Raw genomic sequence first — 16,873 nt, 5'->3', positions numbered from 1 at the left:
AACTGAAACTAGATATCACCTGCAGTCATACTTAGGAATGTTTTCAATTGTACAATTTTTAAACAGAACTATTTAGCTCAATAGCACTCAGGTATAATAAAGAGTTGTGATTTACTGTATGAAGTCTTAATTAAGTAAATATTCTTTTAAAAATTGCCATGTTTTGATAAAGCAACAAAAATATACCCCTGTTAGTGTGCAAATCAGATATTCTCAGCATCATCTATATTTTGCCTTTGATTATCCAATCATGCAATTAATCCCAAACCAACATTTTAAACAAGGAGAGTGTTTATATAACAAGAGACATGGTGTTTAAAAAGATGTCAGCTGCATGCTGTGGACCAAATTCAATTGTCTCTTGCATTTCCTCTCTAAAATGCTGAGAGGAACATTGCATTTAGCACTATTATTTGCTAGCTATCCTAAACAACTTCATAAAATAGCAACATTTTGTTACAGCACAAAGGTTTGGCTTAAAAATCCCTGCATTTGTATAACAAGCATCTAGTTGCATTTGACCAAGCTAAACACATTTCTGGAAGGAAAAAAGCGATCGTTTCAGGGATTGGGTGGGGGACAGTATTCAAAAGATAATTCTGCTCAACTGAAAAAGACAATTGCTTGTGAATGAAGTTCCATCTTCCAACTGAAGAGTAATTTATAAGTTGATTGCCACACCAAAGGGAGGAAGGTAGGTACATGAATTCACTCCTGATGTGTAAATGACATGGACGGAAGCAAAGTATGAAACTTTTCAAAAGGTTTCTTAGCCCTTTTTTATTCAGGTAGAAAGCCTCAGTTTGAAAAGATGAGCAGCCACTGAGACATTAAATCAATCTCCTTTGTTACCTGTACCAAATCCAACTTTTATCTCCCCAACATTACATATTACCAAAGTAAAAAGTAAAAAAATACAAAACAGAAAGCTATGGTAGTTAAAACCAATCCATATAAAAAATATAGGGGCTTGCATTAGTTTTAACAGCCCATGCAACCAAAATGGATTTGTTCCAAACCCATGGAGCTAGGCAGCAGATGAAAACAGGATAGGGGCACTCTGAAAAAGCCACTGCTTATGTGCTTACCTATCCTATTTTAACTTGCAGAGAAATTCAAAGTACAGCCTCTACTTTTGATCGCAAACCCCGGCCAGTCAAGTATATGCACACATGAAGAAAATGCTAGAGAATTTCAGCATGTAGTAGGTGAGGTAAAATGAGAAATCTTAGGTTTCAGACATACTTAACTGGAGGAAACTCTTCTGCCTCATGACAATTCCTCAAATGATGTAAGGAACAAAGGGCTCAGGTTAACTAATACAACCAACATTTTGTCAATATTCTTCAATCATTATCTATTTTCCATATGTCAGGAAAACAGTGAGTTCTCATCAGATCTTGGATTTCTTTCCTATTTTTTAAATTTGATTTTTACATAAACATGGAATATTCCAGATGCAAAATACCATTTCTTGATGATGCCCTTGAGAAATCTGAATTTAGTGTAAAAAAGAAACATGGTCCTGAAAAATTGGGGGGGGGGGGGGGCAAGGGGGAATAAACTTCCCATGAACGGAAAGTCACTGCAGTATTGGGAACTTCTGAAATCTGAGATCAGATTTCCTACTCATTTACCTAGAACATAGAATAATAGGAAGGGATTGTGGCGATCTTCTAGTCCAGAAGAAGGTGGACTAGAGGAAATCCTATGTTTGAACCATAGAAAAAACAAATTAAGACATACAACACTTCAACTTTTCCCCATATTTTATATGTCAAATGGTTTCCATAAGATTCTAAACGTAGTGTATGTTTGAAAACCCCATGAACGGAAAGTCACTGCAGTATTTCAGCATAACTTGACCTCTTATGTTTACTGTAAGGCTACAGGATATTCTGTGAAGAAAGGAATATAGCTATATTAAGAACCTTTGGTGGATTATAAATCTTACAAATATATATGGATGTTTGTATTTGTATGTAATGAACACAGATAAATATATATCTGTATAAATAAATTGAATTTCTTGGTGTACTCTGAACTTGGTTGTTTTCTTGCAAACGTTTCATTATCCAAACTAAGTAACATCATTAGTATCAGTGATAATGACATTACCTAGTTTGGGTTGTTGTAAGTTAAAACCCACCCCTCTCCTAGAAAAATGAAATATTTTAGGATATACTAAAAAGGCAGAATATTTCCCCCAAAAAGGGAGGCAGAAACTCATCTAGCAACAGAAACTCCCCACATGGCACCTGAGAAGATTACATTAACCAGCAAGGCTAGCTATGACCTCTTAACAGCAACCAATCAGGATACTCTTCCTGTGCCCCAGGAAGTTCAAAGCCAGAGGAGGTATAAAACCCAGGGACTCTCAGCATCTCTTCCAGTGATGGATTGCCCCCATTTCGGACCAGTTCGCAAGAACCGGTAGTAAAACCGACAGGAGGCTCCGCCCACTAACCCGGACATCGTAAGTGGTCTGCACATGCGCAGAAGCAGGCGCGATGCGAACCGGTAGTAAAGGTAAGTAGAACCAACCCCTATCTCTTCCCTTTTTCTGTTCAGGAACTCAAGCCATGTGATTCCTGTCCACCATTAAACCATCTTTCCAAGCAGTCTCCATGTTTCCAGTGTCTTTTTCCCCACTTGGAACTGAACCCAGATGGACATTTCTTCCAACAGGGTAATGAAATGTCTGCAATAAAACAGTCAAACTCGGAGAGCACCAAGGACCCCTCATTTCAACCATAAGATACAATATTCTCCTTTATTAGTAAATTGAATTAATTTGCTGTTTTTCCCTCTGAAAAATATCAATTCAAGAAAGTATATTATATTTTCATGTATGCGATACACAGAATATCTCCATGCATACTGATCACTCTCCAGCCTTTTGTTATCACATTCAAGCAGAGATTTTAAAAGAAAATAATTTCTAATGTAAATCTATATGATTTTTAAGTTGTAATTTTATTCTATATTCACCTACTCCCCTTTCATACTGCTTGTCCTATGTATAACTTTTACTTTTGTAAAAGTCAAATAGCTTTAAAAAGTGTATCTTTGTCTTAATATTTATAAATTCCACTTCACAAAAAGAGAATGAAACTGAAACTGCACTGTGAGAATCTTCCAAATTTATGCCTATCAATCATGAAAAGCAAGCATCTGCTACTCAAAATAGGAAATGTATATGTAACTTTTCCGCTGCAAAATCAGTGATATCACATTGTTCCACAGATCTTTCCCAAAAATATATTATTGGCTGCCAATGGCAGGAATATACAGAATATTGTGATTCATGATGTGGGGCTACATCCAGCTCTATTATATGGACTACTCTCACCTGTTGTCCTTCAGCTATGCTGAATTGTAATTTTTTTTTCTTCTGTTAAATCATGTCAAGGATTTAAGGACTGCCTGGACAACTTCTTGCAGTTTTTACTGCAAGGCTTTTCAAAAGTAGTCTGCCATTGCCTCCTTCCTTGAGCTGTGAAAATGTGAGTAGCTAGCCTTGGGCCTAAGGCAGGATTAGAACTCATGGACTCCCAGTTTCTAGCCTGATATCTGAACCTCTATACTATACCAAATTGGGTGTCCTCAATTATAATTATAATTATCATAATCCTAATATTTATGCTGGATGGATTAACAAAAGAACATGAGAGAGCTTTCTCTGTGGGGGCACCTACGATCTGGAACGAGCTCCCCCCGGAGATACGGAGGATCCCGGATCTGCACATCTTCCGTCGCGCGCTTAAGACTTTTTTATTTCATCAAGCTGGCCTGGCCTAAATTGGACATTGCTCACCTGAACGTCCTTTTTCGTAGTGCTGCCCAGTCAATTCATTCATTGGGCTTTCGCTGTCTGCTTGTCAGAAGACTGAGCGTGGTGTTTCTTTAAATTCTTTAACCACGCCTCTCTTTTCCTCAGGAACCCCAGAGATTTCACGAAGGCTGCAGTCTCCAAGTCACTCTGAGAAGAAAACACAAATAATCTCTCCGGCCGAACCAGGCAGCCAAAAGGGTGGGATGAATTGACTGGGCAGCACTAAGAAAAAGGACATTCAGGTGAGCAACGTCCATTTTCCATAGAGCTGCCCAGTCAATTCATTCGTTGGGATATACCCAAGCCTCGGAAGTCAAAGGGAGGGAGGCTGACTGGACGTACCCTGTGAGTCAGAACAAACCCTCTGCAGCACTTGATGGCCGAAGGAAGCTTCGGCTGACGCAAAACTGTCCACCTTGTAATGTTTGACAAATGGCGTCAAGGAAGTCCATGTGGCCGCCCTGCAAATTTCTAATACAGAAGCCTGGGTAGACCAGGCCGCCGATGTTGCTGCGCTTCTCGTGGAATGGGCCCACACTTTACCTGGAACCGGTGTCCCTTTAGAGCTATACGCCAGGAAATGCAGGCTTTGATCCAGCCCGCCACAGTTCGAGAAGTGACCTTCCTCCCCAGAGTCGCAAGGTGGAAAGACACCAAGAGCACCTCAGTCTTATGGATCGAAGCAGTCCGTGCAATGTATCTCCGTAGTACTCGCCTCACATCTAGCGTATGCCACTGCACTTCCAACCTATGCTTTGGAGAGGGACAAAAGTCCGGTAAAATAATTTCTTGAGATCTATGGAATGTGGAGTTTATTTTCGGGAGGAAGGAGGGATCCAGTCGTAACGTGACTGTGTTGGGCCTAAATATACATAAATCCTGGCGAATGGATAATGCAGCCAGCTCAGACACCCTCCTGGCTGAGGTGATCGCTAGAAGAAATGTCAGTTTAAAGGTGAATAGTCTTAGGCTAATCGGCGCCAGTGGCTCAAACGGAGTCATAGTGAGGGCCTGTAATACTAACGATAAGTCCCAAGAGGGGTATCGATGGACTGTGGGCGGCCTGATGTTCGTCGCGCCCCGTAAGAACCCCTTAACCCTAGGATCATGAGTCAGTGGGTGAGAAGCGTCCCTGGACAGGACTGTCGATAATGCCGCGACCTGTCTCCTCAAGGTGGCAGGGGCCAAGCCTTTGTCAAAACTGTCCTGTAAAAAAATTAAAATGTCAGTAATAGTAGCAGAGGTGGGATCGACGTGGTGGAGACGACATCAAGAGCAGAATGCATGCCAAGACGCCTCATAGATTCTCGTAGTGGACGGCTGCCTGGCAGCCTGGATGGTCTGGATCACCTTCCCTGGAACATTGCTCCTCCTCAGGAGGATCCTCTCAAGTGCCACACGGTTAGGTGTAGCCATAGAGGGTCTGGATGTTGAACTGCCCCTTGGCAGAGAGAGATCTGATCCTGAGGTATTTCCTAGGGAGGAGATATCAAGAGGTCCACCAGATCGGCGAATCAAGGACGTCTTGGCCAATAAGGAGCCACCAACAGAACCTCTGCACCTTCCACCATCAGTTTCCTTACCACTCTCGTGATGAGGGGTGGGGGGGGAAAGCATAAAGAAGACCCCGCGGCCAACGGCAACGAAGGGCGTTGTAGTCCACCGCCCCCGGGCACGGGAATCTCAAAATGAACTTTGGGAGCTGGGCATTCTCTGGCCGGGCGAAGAGATTGACCTCCGGCTGGCCGAACCTCCTGACAATGTCTTTGAACAAGTCCCTGTGGAGCATCCATTCGTATGGGTCCATCTGAGTCCAACTTAGCCAGTCGGCTTGAACGTTCGAGGTCCCTGATATATGCTCCGCCCTCAGGGAGAGGATGTGAGTCTCTGCCCATCTCAGTAGTCTGTCGGTCTCCAGCATCAGCAGAGGAGAGTGAGTGTCCCCCTCACGGTTTATATGGGCCTTTGCGGCCATATTGTCCGTCAGAACCAGGACATGGCGGTGCAGAAGCCTGTCCTGGAAGTGATGAAGGGCCCGACGGACTGCTCTCAGTTCCAGCCAATTTATAGGGTTCTTGGACTCCGCAGTGGACCATTGTCCCTGAACTAGTAGATGTTCTAAGTGAGCCCCCCAGCCCACCAGGCTCGCGTCCGTCGTGACAACAATCCTTTCGGGTTCCTGGAAAACACATCCCCTGCTGATGGCTCCAGAAATCCACCAACTGAGGGATGCACGTACCTTGGGAGGTAAGTCTGTCCTGGTGTTGGGTGTACTGCGGCCAGATCTCTGCGCTGGAAGCAGGAACCACTGGAGCTGTCTTGCGTGTCTGCGTGCCAAGGGAACCACTGCAATACAGGAAATAAATTTGCCGAGCAACTGCAACAATGTGAGATAAATTACCTGCTTCTGGGCTAGAACTTCGCGGACCAAGTCCCGAATGTCCTTCTGTCTCTCCTCCGACAGGAAGACCTGTCCCATGTGCGAATCGATCGACACCCCGAGGTGGGATATGCGAGTTGTCGGCTGCAGGTGACTTTTTGCACGATTGATGGAGAATCCGTGAAGAGTAAGGACGTTGCACACCGTCTCCAGGTCCCAAAGAGCCTGTTGGTGGGAATGAGAGAGAAGCAGTATGTCGTCCAGATAACAAAGTATCCTTATTGGAATTCGCCTGACCGTGACTGCCACAGCTGCAAGAAGCTTTGTAAAAGTTTGTGGCGCAGAGGAGAGTCCAAACAGCATTGCACAGTATTGGAAGTGTCTGCCTGCATGCGCAAACCTTAGAAACCTGCGATGGTCCAGGTGAATGGGCACATGCAGGTATGCCTCCTGTAGGTCCAGAGACGTCATCCAGTCGTCCTTCCTGACACAATCTAAAATAGTCCTGAGGGACTGCATCTTAAACTTCTTGACTTGAAGAAATTTGGTGGCCGTGATCCTCCCGGCGCACCGAAGATCAGCGCACTCGCCTGCGGCTTTTCAAACAAGGCAGAAGCCGAAAAGAGCTGCCCAGCCGGGACAGGCTCTTTCTCCTTAATCAATAGAACGTGGGGTGGGGAGGTTCTGGAGCCCCAGCAACACTCACCCACCATGAGCAGTCGGGGACAGCTGCAGCCGCAAGCTGCCCCTTCGGATCGTCGGCTCCACTAATCAATGAACAGACCAAAAATAACAAAACCTAAGAACTAAGCTAAAAAACAAAACCAAAAAAAAATAATAACTGCCAAGCAGTACAAAATGCTCAATAACTGCCAGAGCAGATCAAAAACAGTCTTGACAGCAAGACTGAGCGAAATATCTGGGGTTCCTGAGGAGAAGAGAGGCGTGGTTAAAGGAATTTAAAGAAACACCACGCTCAGTCTTCTGACAAGCAGACAGCGAAAGCCCAACGAATGAATTGACTGGGCAGCTCTATGGAAAACTTCTCCCCTTTTTAAATGTAAATTTTAATTTGTTTTTAAATTATGGGGTATTTTAAATTTGTTCAGCCAAATTATTTAATTGGTTTTTTTCTATTTTAAATTTTTGTATTTATGTGTTTTATCCTGTGGCTGTTCACCGCCCTGAGTCCTTCGGGAGTAGGGCGGTATAGAAATTTAAATAAATAAATAAATAAAATAATGATATCTGGAGGACTCTGGGCTAGAGAAATCAAGAAGGATAAAGAGATGTTTTTCTGAAGCTGCTCATTTGCACATCTATTAATAGTGTTAAAAGCATACAGCAATTATTACAATGCTATTGTGCTAGCATAGCATTTTGTAAAGGAAATAGCTATAAAAGAAGTGTTCCATTGAACCAAAAAACGTATTTCCTGTTCCAGAACAAGGCTGCTTTTTTCAGAAAGAAAAAATAAGAACTTGGAATCTACATCCTAAAACACATCACTGAAGTTGAAGCAAGAGAAAAAAGTAAAATATTCCAGCATGATATTCTAGTTGAGCAATGGAGCATGAGTAACTAATGGGAGGCTTTTCGTGGTCTGATGAGTTTAAGCTATGAGCTGAAAGTTTAACTGTTAATGTACTTTGGATGTGCACAAATGTACATTAAAAAAGCATTCAATGTTTTTTCTTCCCATGGGGTACAGGACAGTTTATTCCCACATTTGCTGTTTATGGTGAATGCAGTAATAGGTCTCACATTGTCTCCTTCTCATTATTGTCCATCCCTTGTGTTTCAATGGTTGTTTTGCTGCTTCTATTTTTAAAGCATTTATAGGTTTTTAAAAAATGTTTGAAACTAAACCTAAAACTGTTGCAGAATTGAGGATAATGATGAAATCATGGTGCTCAGCCAAGTTTTATGATCAATACGCAAAACCACTTTCATCTTGACAGAATGTATCATCAGGAAATGGGCAGGTAATTGTTATACACATGTGTGTATACACATGCACTCCTGAGCTGCTTTTGACTCCCAAGCTGGCCATTAGCAAAGGGAGAGGAGATGCAGGCAAATAAAGCTAACTGAGGTCAGAACAACTGCTAGGGAATAAAGCAGATCAACTGACCGTAGCAACCTCAGAGGTAGCTAATATATATCCTGAGAGGTCAGGGGGGGGGGCAGCTGTTTCTAGCTTACTAGTTGTAAGCCTAGATGTGGTGATTAAAGCATGTGATGAAATGGCAGTCAGACAAAGCAAGAGAAGCTGCTGCTGACAGGAAATTCTGGTACTTCTCAGCACAGAAAGTAACTGAATAGCAATCATAGAAGAATGCTGGAGGAAAATCCAGGGATGATGCAAGCCCACCCTTAAGGACCATGTATGGCTGTCAAGAAGGGGAACTAGATCCACTTGGACAAAGGTCTTTTAAGATGCAAAAGAATCTTATTTTTAAGCCCCCGAGTTTGTAGTGATGAAAAGTTGTATTCTGGGCCAATTATACAAAGAGAAACAGAGAGAAAATCAGTCAGCCAGCCACCAAACCATGAATGAATTATGCTTTACAAAGCTATCCAAATTGCTCATTTTTGAGAAACTTGCTTTTTAGGCATCCTGGGCTAGAATCTTGCAGATCTGTTTCCTCTCGTATACACTCCTAGAGGTGGACAGGAGATGAGATACCTCCCAAAATTTCAAGTAAGGATGGCAGTCATGAAAAGCCAACAATATAACAACAAGAATTCAAAAAGAATCTACCTTGGATTTAGCATTTTCCTTGCAGAGCTTCTTTTAAAATTCTCCCAATTTTTTTTTAAAAAAAACATAACCTAGACAAAAAATTGAGGACATTTTTACAGAATCAACAACTATAGGTAGTTCTCAACTTACAACCACAATTGAGCCCAACATTTTTGTTGCTAAAATTAAGTGAATTTTGGCCCATTTTATGACCTTTTGTGCCACAGTTAAGTGAATCACTGTAATTGTTAAGTTAGTAATATGGTTGTTAAGTGAATCTGGCTTCCCCCATTGACTTTACTTGTCAAGAGATTACAAAAAGTGAACACATGACCCTAGGACACTGCAACCATCATAAATATGAGTCAGTTGCTAAGCATCCAATTTTTAATCACATGACTATGTGGATACTGCAACAGTCGTAAGTGTGAAAAACAGTCATAAGTCACTTTTCAGTGCTGTTGTAACTTTGAATAGTCACTAAGTGAACTGTTGTAAGTCGAGGACTACCTGTACTGACATTTTTTTTCGCCACATTTCTGTAACAAGAGATAAAAATCAGTGTATTAAAAATGAGAGTTGAAATTAAATTGATGCAGCAGAATTCCTAATCCTATCTGTCTACATTGCACAAACTAATGGGGCATTTTAAAAAAGAGAAAACAGTAAATTGTATTCACTTAACCCATCTTTTGACACCACCTTTTCTGATCAATCCTGCCTTATTTTATGGAGAAACTTATAATGCCCAGATGGGTATTCAAGGTAGCCTCTCCAGTACGGATTCTCAAATGCTGCAGTGCAGTGCAATAATAAGAGAGGTAAGTATGACCATGACTCAAACTCATCAGTTTTCACTGGAGTTGAGTTGGCAAGAAACAAAAACACCACAAACTGTCAATGTATATATCAAATAAAACAGTAATACAACTTTAAAATTTTATAAAATAAATAAAATAGAAAGACAATACTGAATACTTATTCAACTGACTGCTGGTATATTACAAGCAGCCCTTGGTTAAATATTATTAGCAATTCTTCAAAATATGACAGTGCTAAATGGGGATTCTTATGCCCAGCCCTTAAAGTCGCAGCCATCGCAGCATGCCCACTGTCACATGTGTAACACTTAGCAAGTGGCTTGTAATTATGGCAATCACAGCATCCCTCGATCATCATCACTTGCAACCTTCACTGTTGGCTGCCAACAAGCAAAGTAATGGGGAAGTAGGCAGAAGATAATAAATGGCAATCGTGTCACTGCACCTAATGAACACAACTGAAAGTCACTGCAGCCATGTGACATCATGCTTTGTAAGGCTTAATAATGGAATTTCCAATTCCATTGACCATCATTAACCAAGGATTACATATATTACATGGCACAATGGCAGAAATCAGACACCTGCATTTATTCCTGCAAGAAGAAAATCACAACCACTGTCAGCCAATGTCAATGGACTGCCATTTTCTCTATCATCTATAAGTAGTCCTTGATTTATTACTAAGTTGGTGCAGTCGTATCACAAGGTGTCACATCATTGCACCAACTTACGACAGCAGTCCTGACTCTTCCTGTTGTGGCATCTTGAGTGATTACGTTAGTATGCAACTCCCCCCACTTGCCTATCTCTTCTACCATCTCTGCCCTTCTGGCCACCGTGCACCCTGCCTTGCAGTGTGGCAAGCAGCCCTAGGATGCATGGTTTTGCATTTGCTTGCCATGTCTAAGAAGTTTCAGCAAGTACCAGCGGCATTCATTTGCCTTCTCTCCCAGTTCCACCTCCCATCAACACCCAGCACCTTCCAAAGTGGATAAAGCTGTGCTCTCTTCACAGGCCTTTCCTTTGCTGGAGAAACTGGGTCTGAAAAGGAGAGAGCAATGGAAGGGAGCTGTTGGGCGCTAAAAGTTGGGGTAGGGAATTGGTAGAGAAAGCAGCTAGGCAAAAGAATGCTTGCTAGTGGTAGTTGCTGAGGCTTCTGGGCCATGTCAAGCGGCAGCAGAGCAATGCAGTTCTAGCCATCCCACAAGGATGGTGCAAAGCAGCCAAAAGGCCAGACATGCGAGAGGGGAGATAGGCAGGTATAGGGAGCTAAAGTGTCCCTGCAGCTTTAGGGAACTTCAAAATTTTGCTGAAATGTGTGGTTGGTAAGCAAGAACTACCTATATTTAAAAAAATTGTCAACGTTTTGAGGAAATGGATCGATTTAAACTTTTTGTAAAATAAATTGCAAATATAAATATCCATTTCAAAAATTATATAACAAAAACTTTCAGTCACATAAGATTTTTGCTGGATCGTAAGAAAAGGAAGCAGGTGAAAACAGGTTCATAAACTTAGTAGTACAGATAATCCTCATTTAATGACCACAATTGGGACCAGCAACTTGGTTGTTAAAGCAGTCGCCAAGTGAAATGGCAACTGTGCTATCAGCTTACTTTAGCTTTCCACATCTGCAAAGGTCATAAATAAGAGGATTGGTTGAAAAGTTATTTTTTCATCACTGTCATAAGTACAAACTATATGAGGCAGTTGCTAAGCAAGAACTACTTGTATTCAAAAGTCTGAGCTAGACTACCTTGCCTGATGCAAAATATTAAAAAACAGTTAGGATACAGTCCCCTTAAGTTATTCGTTACTCCTTTAGGAATTCAGAACTTCCAATACTATAGGGAAAAGAAGTCTCACTTATCACTGTGACCTTTCTACATTTGGCTGAGAAATAGAACCAAGAGGAAAAATTGGATGCAAAAAAATATTGCAAGGAAAACCAATGGGGAAATATTAAGCAGCTCTGCAGCCTGCAACTTCCCACATAAAATAGCTCACAAAAGGCACAATGGAAGGAAACCCACTTTTACTGCCAAATATATTGTTGTAAATGAGATGATCCACTGCTTTTTTTTTTAAAAAAAAAAAAAAGATTCAGTCTCCCTCAAATTAGTCCCAACTTTTGTGACTATTTACTGCAGGGGTGAAATCTACTTACCTTCCTTACCAGTTTGGAAGCGCACACGCTGCAAAACCTTCTGCGGATGCGCAGAAGATAAAATAACATTACTTCCTGGTTAAAACTAGGAAGTAATGACACCCGGGAGGCGATCGCTACTGGATTGCTGAACCACAGGGAAAAATCGCCACCAGATCAGGCGATCCAGTCTGATCCGGGAGCATTTCACCCCTGATGTACCGGTATTTGTAGTTTCCTTGGTAAATTACAGAAGTGGTTTGCCATTGCTTTGATAAACCAAGGCACAATTTGGGGTCATTAGGATGCTGCCCCTTTTTTTTCTACCAACCTTCTGTTGCACTGTCACGCAAAGTCAGGAATAAATTTGAAGCTGAAAGCAGTAACAAAAGTCTGTAAGTTTTCCTGCCGAGTAGCCAAACTAAAGATTTCTGAGCACTTCAACCTTATACAGTCCAAACATCCTGCAGCATTTTTCCCCAAATGGAAAGGAAGTAAGGATCACCTTGCAATTTATGGCTGCTTTGCCTGCCAAGAAAAAGAAGAGTTGAATTCTTCTCACACTTGCTGCATTGAGTATAAAATGTGGAAGTTGCCTTATCAGAAATGCAAATTCTTTACTAGATAGCAATATATTTTATTGCACAGAACGGCAATGAAAAACAGCAGACCAATAAGTCCTATATCTTAGTAGCTGATCTTCTTGTTATGCAGTACAAAATAGAAAGCTAAAGGTGTTCCCCTGCAAGTGTGTTAGTTTTCAGCACATTTGTGCAACTTAATTGCCCAAATGAAAAACACCTCACACATGTTCTCAAAAAATCAGATAGCACTTTCAGTTAATATTGAATGCTAAATATGTCAGAGGCAATACATAATTGCAACAGCAGGAGGCAAAAGGTCCTGGCTTTGTGATGCAAGCTCTGCTCTTTTGCTTTGTGCATTGTGATATTGCACACATGCCCAAAAAGGACATAGTTGGCAGAAGAAATATTACTTTTATCAATACTAAATACAGTGGTACCTTGGTATTCATCTTTAATTGGTTCTAGGAAGCATAATGAGTACCAAAAACAGTGAGTATCAAACATATTTTCCCATAAAGAATAATGTAGTGAGTCACAAGGCAGCCAACATCGATTAGTTTTAGCTTGTGCATTGAATACCAAACAAATGATGAGTATAGGGACAAAATTTTCATGTCAAAATACATTAAGTACCAAATTCGATGAGTTTCAAAGTGGTTGAGTACCAAGGTACCACTATATGTTTGATAAGGTTACAACAGCTACACTGTATGTTGAATTTATAAACATTTTGTATACCACTCATAAAACTCCCATTTTACAACCCTATAATCCCTTAATTCGGGGAAAAGTGGGGGTGACTGGAATAATGGGGATTAAACCTGATCAACAGGAATTCCAGCTATGTAAGCTAGACAGGAAAGAAAATCCAAAAGCAACTATTTCACTATTCATGACAAGATACATGGAGCACTGAACACAAAGTGCTTCCTTTGACCTGAAGGAGTCTTCACTTACCAGAAATTGGTATTAGCCAATAGCGCCTTTATTTCAAATCTGTTTCCCAAGATGCCAAATTCATTACCTAAAGGCCTGACCTTTCACAAACTGCAAGAGAATTGCATCTTATTTTCAAACCTTCATGATCATGAGAGGGAGAATCCATATGGCAATATTTTCTCCCCCCATATCCTTCAAACCCAGAAAATTCAGTAGAAATATTCCTCCATTTCCAAACTTTAGAGAGACTGCTCTTACACGTAGATAAAGCCAGCAGCCAATTTTTTCAACTCTGAAATATTGAGATGGAACAACAGCCCTCCTAGATATAACAATATTATTCCCACTTAATTTCAATCTGGATTCAATCTACATGAAGGATGCAGGAAATTAATCATACATAAAATAGCATTCAACCAAATGAAATATCTAAATGTTATAAACAGCAACAAATTTTGCACAGGATGAAGTACAAATCCAACAGAATCCTAAACCAAGAACCATTGTGTATAGGAAATAGAATATTTGTAAGCACACACATTGTACTGGACACTTTTCTTCACATATACTGCTTTCGGAGTTTAAGACGCACTCCCCCCCCAAAAAAGAGGGTGAAAATGTCGGTGCATTTTATAAACTGAATACAGCCATTTTTGGCCTCCCAAAACCCCATATCACATTTTTGGCAAAAACAGGATGCGCAGAGGGTTTGGGAGGCCTGCAGAGTGCTCCTGGGGGCCGGGGAGGGCAAAAACCAAACACACGGAGGCCAAAAACTATTTTTTTTTCTTGTTTTCCTCTTTGAAATCTTGGTGCATCTTATACTCCGGTGCATCTTATAGTCCAAAAAATACAGTAATTAACTCTTAAATGTTTCTGGTTTGGCTGAAGGGAGGATGTGAAAGCATGCAGGACAGGTTGGGAAGGTTATATGAAACAGTGTTGTGCAGATCAAGGAGGGACTGTAGAAGTTGTACTGTAGAGGTTGGGGGAGATGTACTCAAGCAACTTACAACTTTCCCTGCCATTGCCAAGCTTCCCACCAGCAGCATGGCAGTGCTGAAGTAGCTACAACTTTCCCAAATTTCATTCCCATGGGATGGATCCTGGCATTCTGTAGGTTAGCGCATTAGAAGTACCCTGGTTCAAAAACTGTTGCCCTATGACACCCTATTTTGCACAATTGAAGGTTACAGACAGACATAAGCGTTTAGGGCGGGTGTATATGTTTGAATTCATAAAGATACATTTTAAAATGTAGTTTATACTCTACTTCGCTGCACTGGTTCAGAATGATTTAACAGCAAGCTTCTTTTTGCTAAAGGCAAACAGTCTTTATCTTTTAGAGCAGGGGATACAGGAGATAGATTGGAATCAACCAGGCCGCTGATTTGCAACAGATCAACAAGAATGAATTAACAGCAGCAACAGTAAAATGAGTCTTCTTTACTTTAAAACAGCTAAAATGAAGGAAACCTGTTTTGTAGAGAGGAGATTAAAAACTGGTTTCTGTGTTTAGGTTTTATTACTTCTGTTCAACTCTAAAGCACAAAAACAACCTCCAAGGTTTAAAATTCTTTATTTATGCACTTTGGAAGAGAGACTTGAGTACAGCTTGAGTTTTCTTGTCTAAATCAAAGCATAACACACAAGCTTGAAGTCTGCTTTCCCCTGCCCTGGAGACTTGCAGACTAAGGAAATCGAACAAAGCAATGTAAAATGTAAAATGAAAACATTATTGTAAATATAAAATCAGTTCTTTAAAAGCAAAATGCAATGTCTACATTACATAGTGAATAACCAGTTCCAAAATGACATTCAAAGAACAATGTGTTTCAGAGGAAGCTATCAGTTAAATGTTTTAAATGGACACTACAAAGTGGTCTGAGTATAATACAGATAACTAGAATAAGTCCCAATCTTTGCTAAATAGTGCCCACCTCCACTGCATATACAAAATCCATCAATACTTTACATGGGTGGTCAAATTTTAACACTAGCATAACACGGGAATACAGTAATATCCATCACACTGGAAGTTCATTTGGGAAGCAGAAGTCAGATTATGTGATACATGCCAATTAGTTCTCTCAAACAAGGAATGGCCAAGGAACTCAGAAGCAATTGTTAGGGAAAGATCACAACTGCTTCCCAGAGTCTCTGTATCAGTTGACTGCTTTACTCTACTAACAACAAAGTTTATCCAACTTTTGATGTTTCTAGAGCTCTTCCAAGTGGTAGAGGCTTTAACATTCACAGGTTCTAAAATGCTCTTCCTCTATACTTAACAGCACCAGTAGCCAATGAGTACATAGCTGAAAACAAGTTGCACTAATGAAGCTAACTCTTTAAAACCAGGAAAAATAATGGGGAAACATATTCTGGGACAGATTTTGTTCTTAGTCTCATGAAGGAGTCAGAAATAAGGAGCACATCTTTATACACATATAATGCTCATGTGCATGCTCTTTGTGCTTACCTCAAATAAATTATACAATTTGGTGATTGCATTCCTCACCACATTTGTACAAATCAATTGAATTAATTAGAAATTACTATCTTTTGATCCATTTAATAAAAATCTTGAATAAAAAAACAAGACATTGTCTTTAAATCAAGAATATGTTTTTGGCTAATCTAAATGCCCAAAAAGTGAAGATAAAGAGTCATTTTATTGGTGGTGCCCAAAGAAGCTGACGTGAAGATGAATGATGGAAGTCTGCAATTGTGGCTCACAATACTTGCAGCAGGTTTGCTTCCCTCAACCAAGCATATATTTGCAGCAAGAACAAGACTGTAGCAATCTTTGAAGAAAAGTCAAAGGGTTAGAGCAGCAAATGGCCATACTTTAGCTGATAACAATAAAAGAGGAATTACCAAAAGGAAAATTTAGCAAAGACAGCTCTACAATAGCAGCTACCCATATGGAAGACAGTTGAATAGAACAGCAAGCAGAACGGATATGGGTAAGAGGCAGAAACAAGAAATGCAGAAGATATCCTATATTTTTTGGAAGTCAAGCCCTTGTTCAGGAGAAAAGACTCAAGAGAATGATAGATAAATATAAATTTCTAAAGAGGATACAACTGTACCTATAATTGGGAGTCATGGTAGTTGGTGATTCATTACTATCAGGAACTGAGTTCAAATATACTGACCAGATCCATCAGTTTGTGAAGAGTGTTTTCTCCCAGGAATAATATGGAGGTGACAAAACTATTTCTAAAACATATCATGCCCACTGACAAATACTCCTTCTTAACGCATATGGGGATAACGAGATTAAAACACTGTCACTAGAATCTTTGAAAAACTTTAATATGGTATTCTTTTTCATCCTTTCTTCTAGAAGAAAACTAAAAAAGAAAAAAATACTGCAAAACAATTGTTAGCTATATTTTTAAAAATGATGTCAA

General features: G+C 40.4%; 1 protein-coding gene across 8 annotated transcripts in view; it reads right to left on the bottom strand.

Moving 5' to 3' along the window:
• The window catches only part of CXXC5 (CXXC finger protein 5), a 170,103-nt gene that overhangs the window by 125,197 nt on the left and 28,033 nt on the right, over positions 1 to 16,873 (bottom strand). For 2 of the 8 annotated variants that reach the window (XM_070940810.1, XM_070940813.1), the window contains exon 1: positions 6,237 to 6,337. The exons of 4 other annotated variants lie outside the window; for them this stretch is intronic. The gene's annotated coding sequence lies outside the window, so the exon portion shown is untranslated. Of the gene's footprint in view, positions 1 to 3,817; positions 3,886 to 6,236; positions 6,338 to 16,873 lie in introns of those variants that run through there. 2 more of the 8 variants (XM_070940809.1, XM_070940816.1) reach the window with 2 other exon arrangements.

This window comes from Pituophis catenifer, unplaced genomic scaffold, assembly GCF_029215685.1.
Source record: "Pituophis catenifer annectens isolate HBS135680 unplaced genomic scaffold, rPitCat1.0.hap2 SCAF_3, whole genome shotgun sequence".
In the NCBI taxonomy this organism is placed as follows: domain Eukaryota; kingdom Metazoa; phylum Chordata; class Lepidosauria; order Squamata; family Colubridae; genus Pituophis; species Pituophis catenifer.
This window is presented reverse-complemented; position numbering and strand designations above follow the sequence as displayed.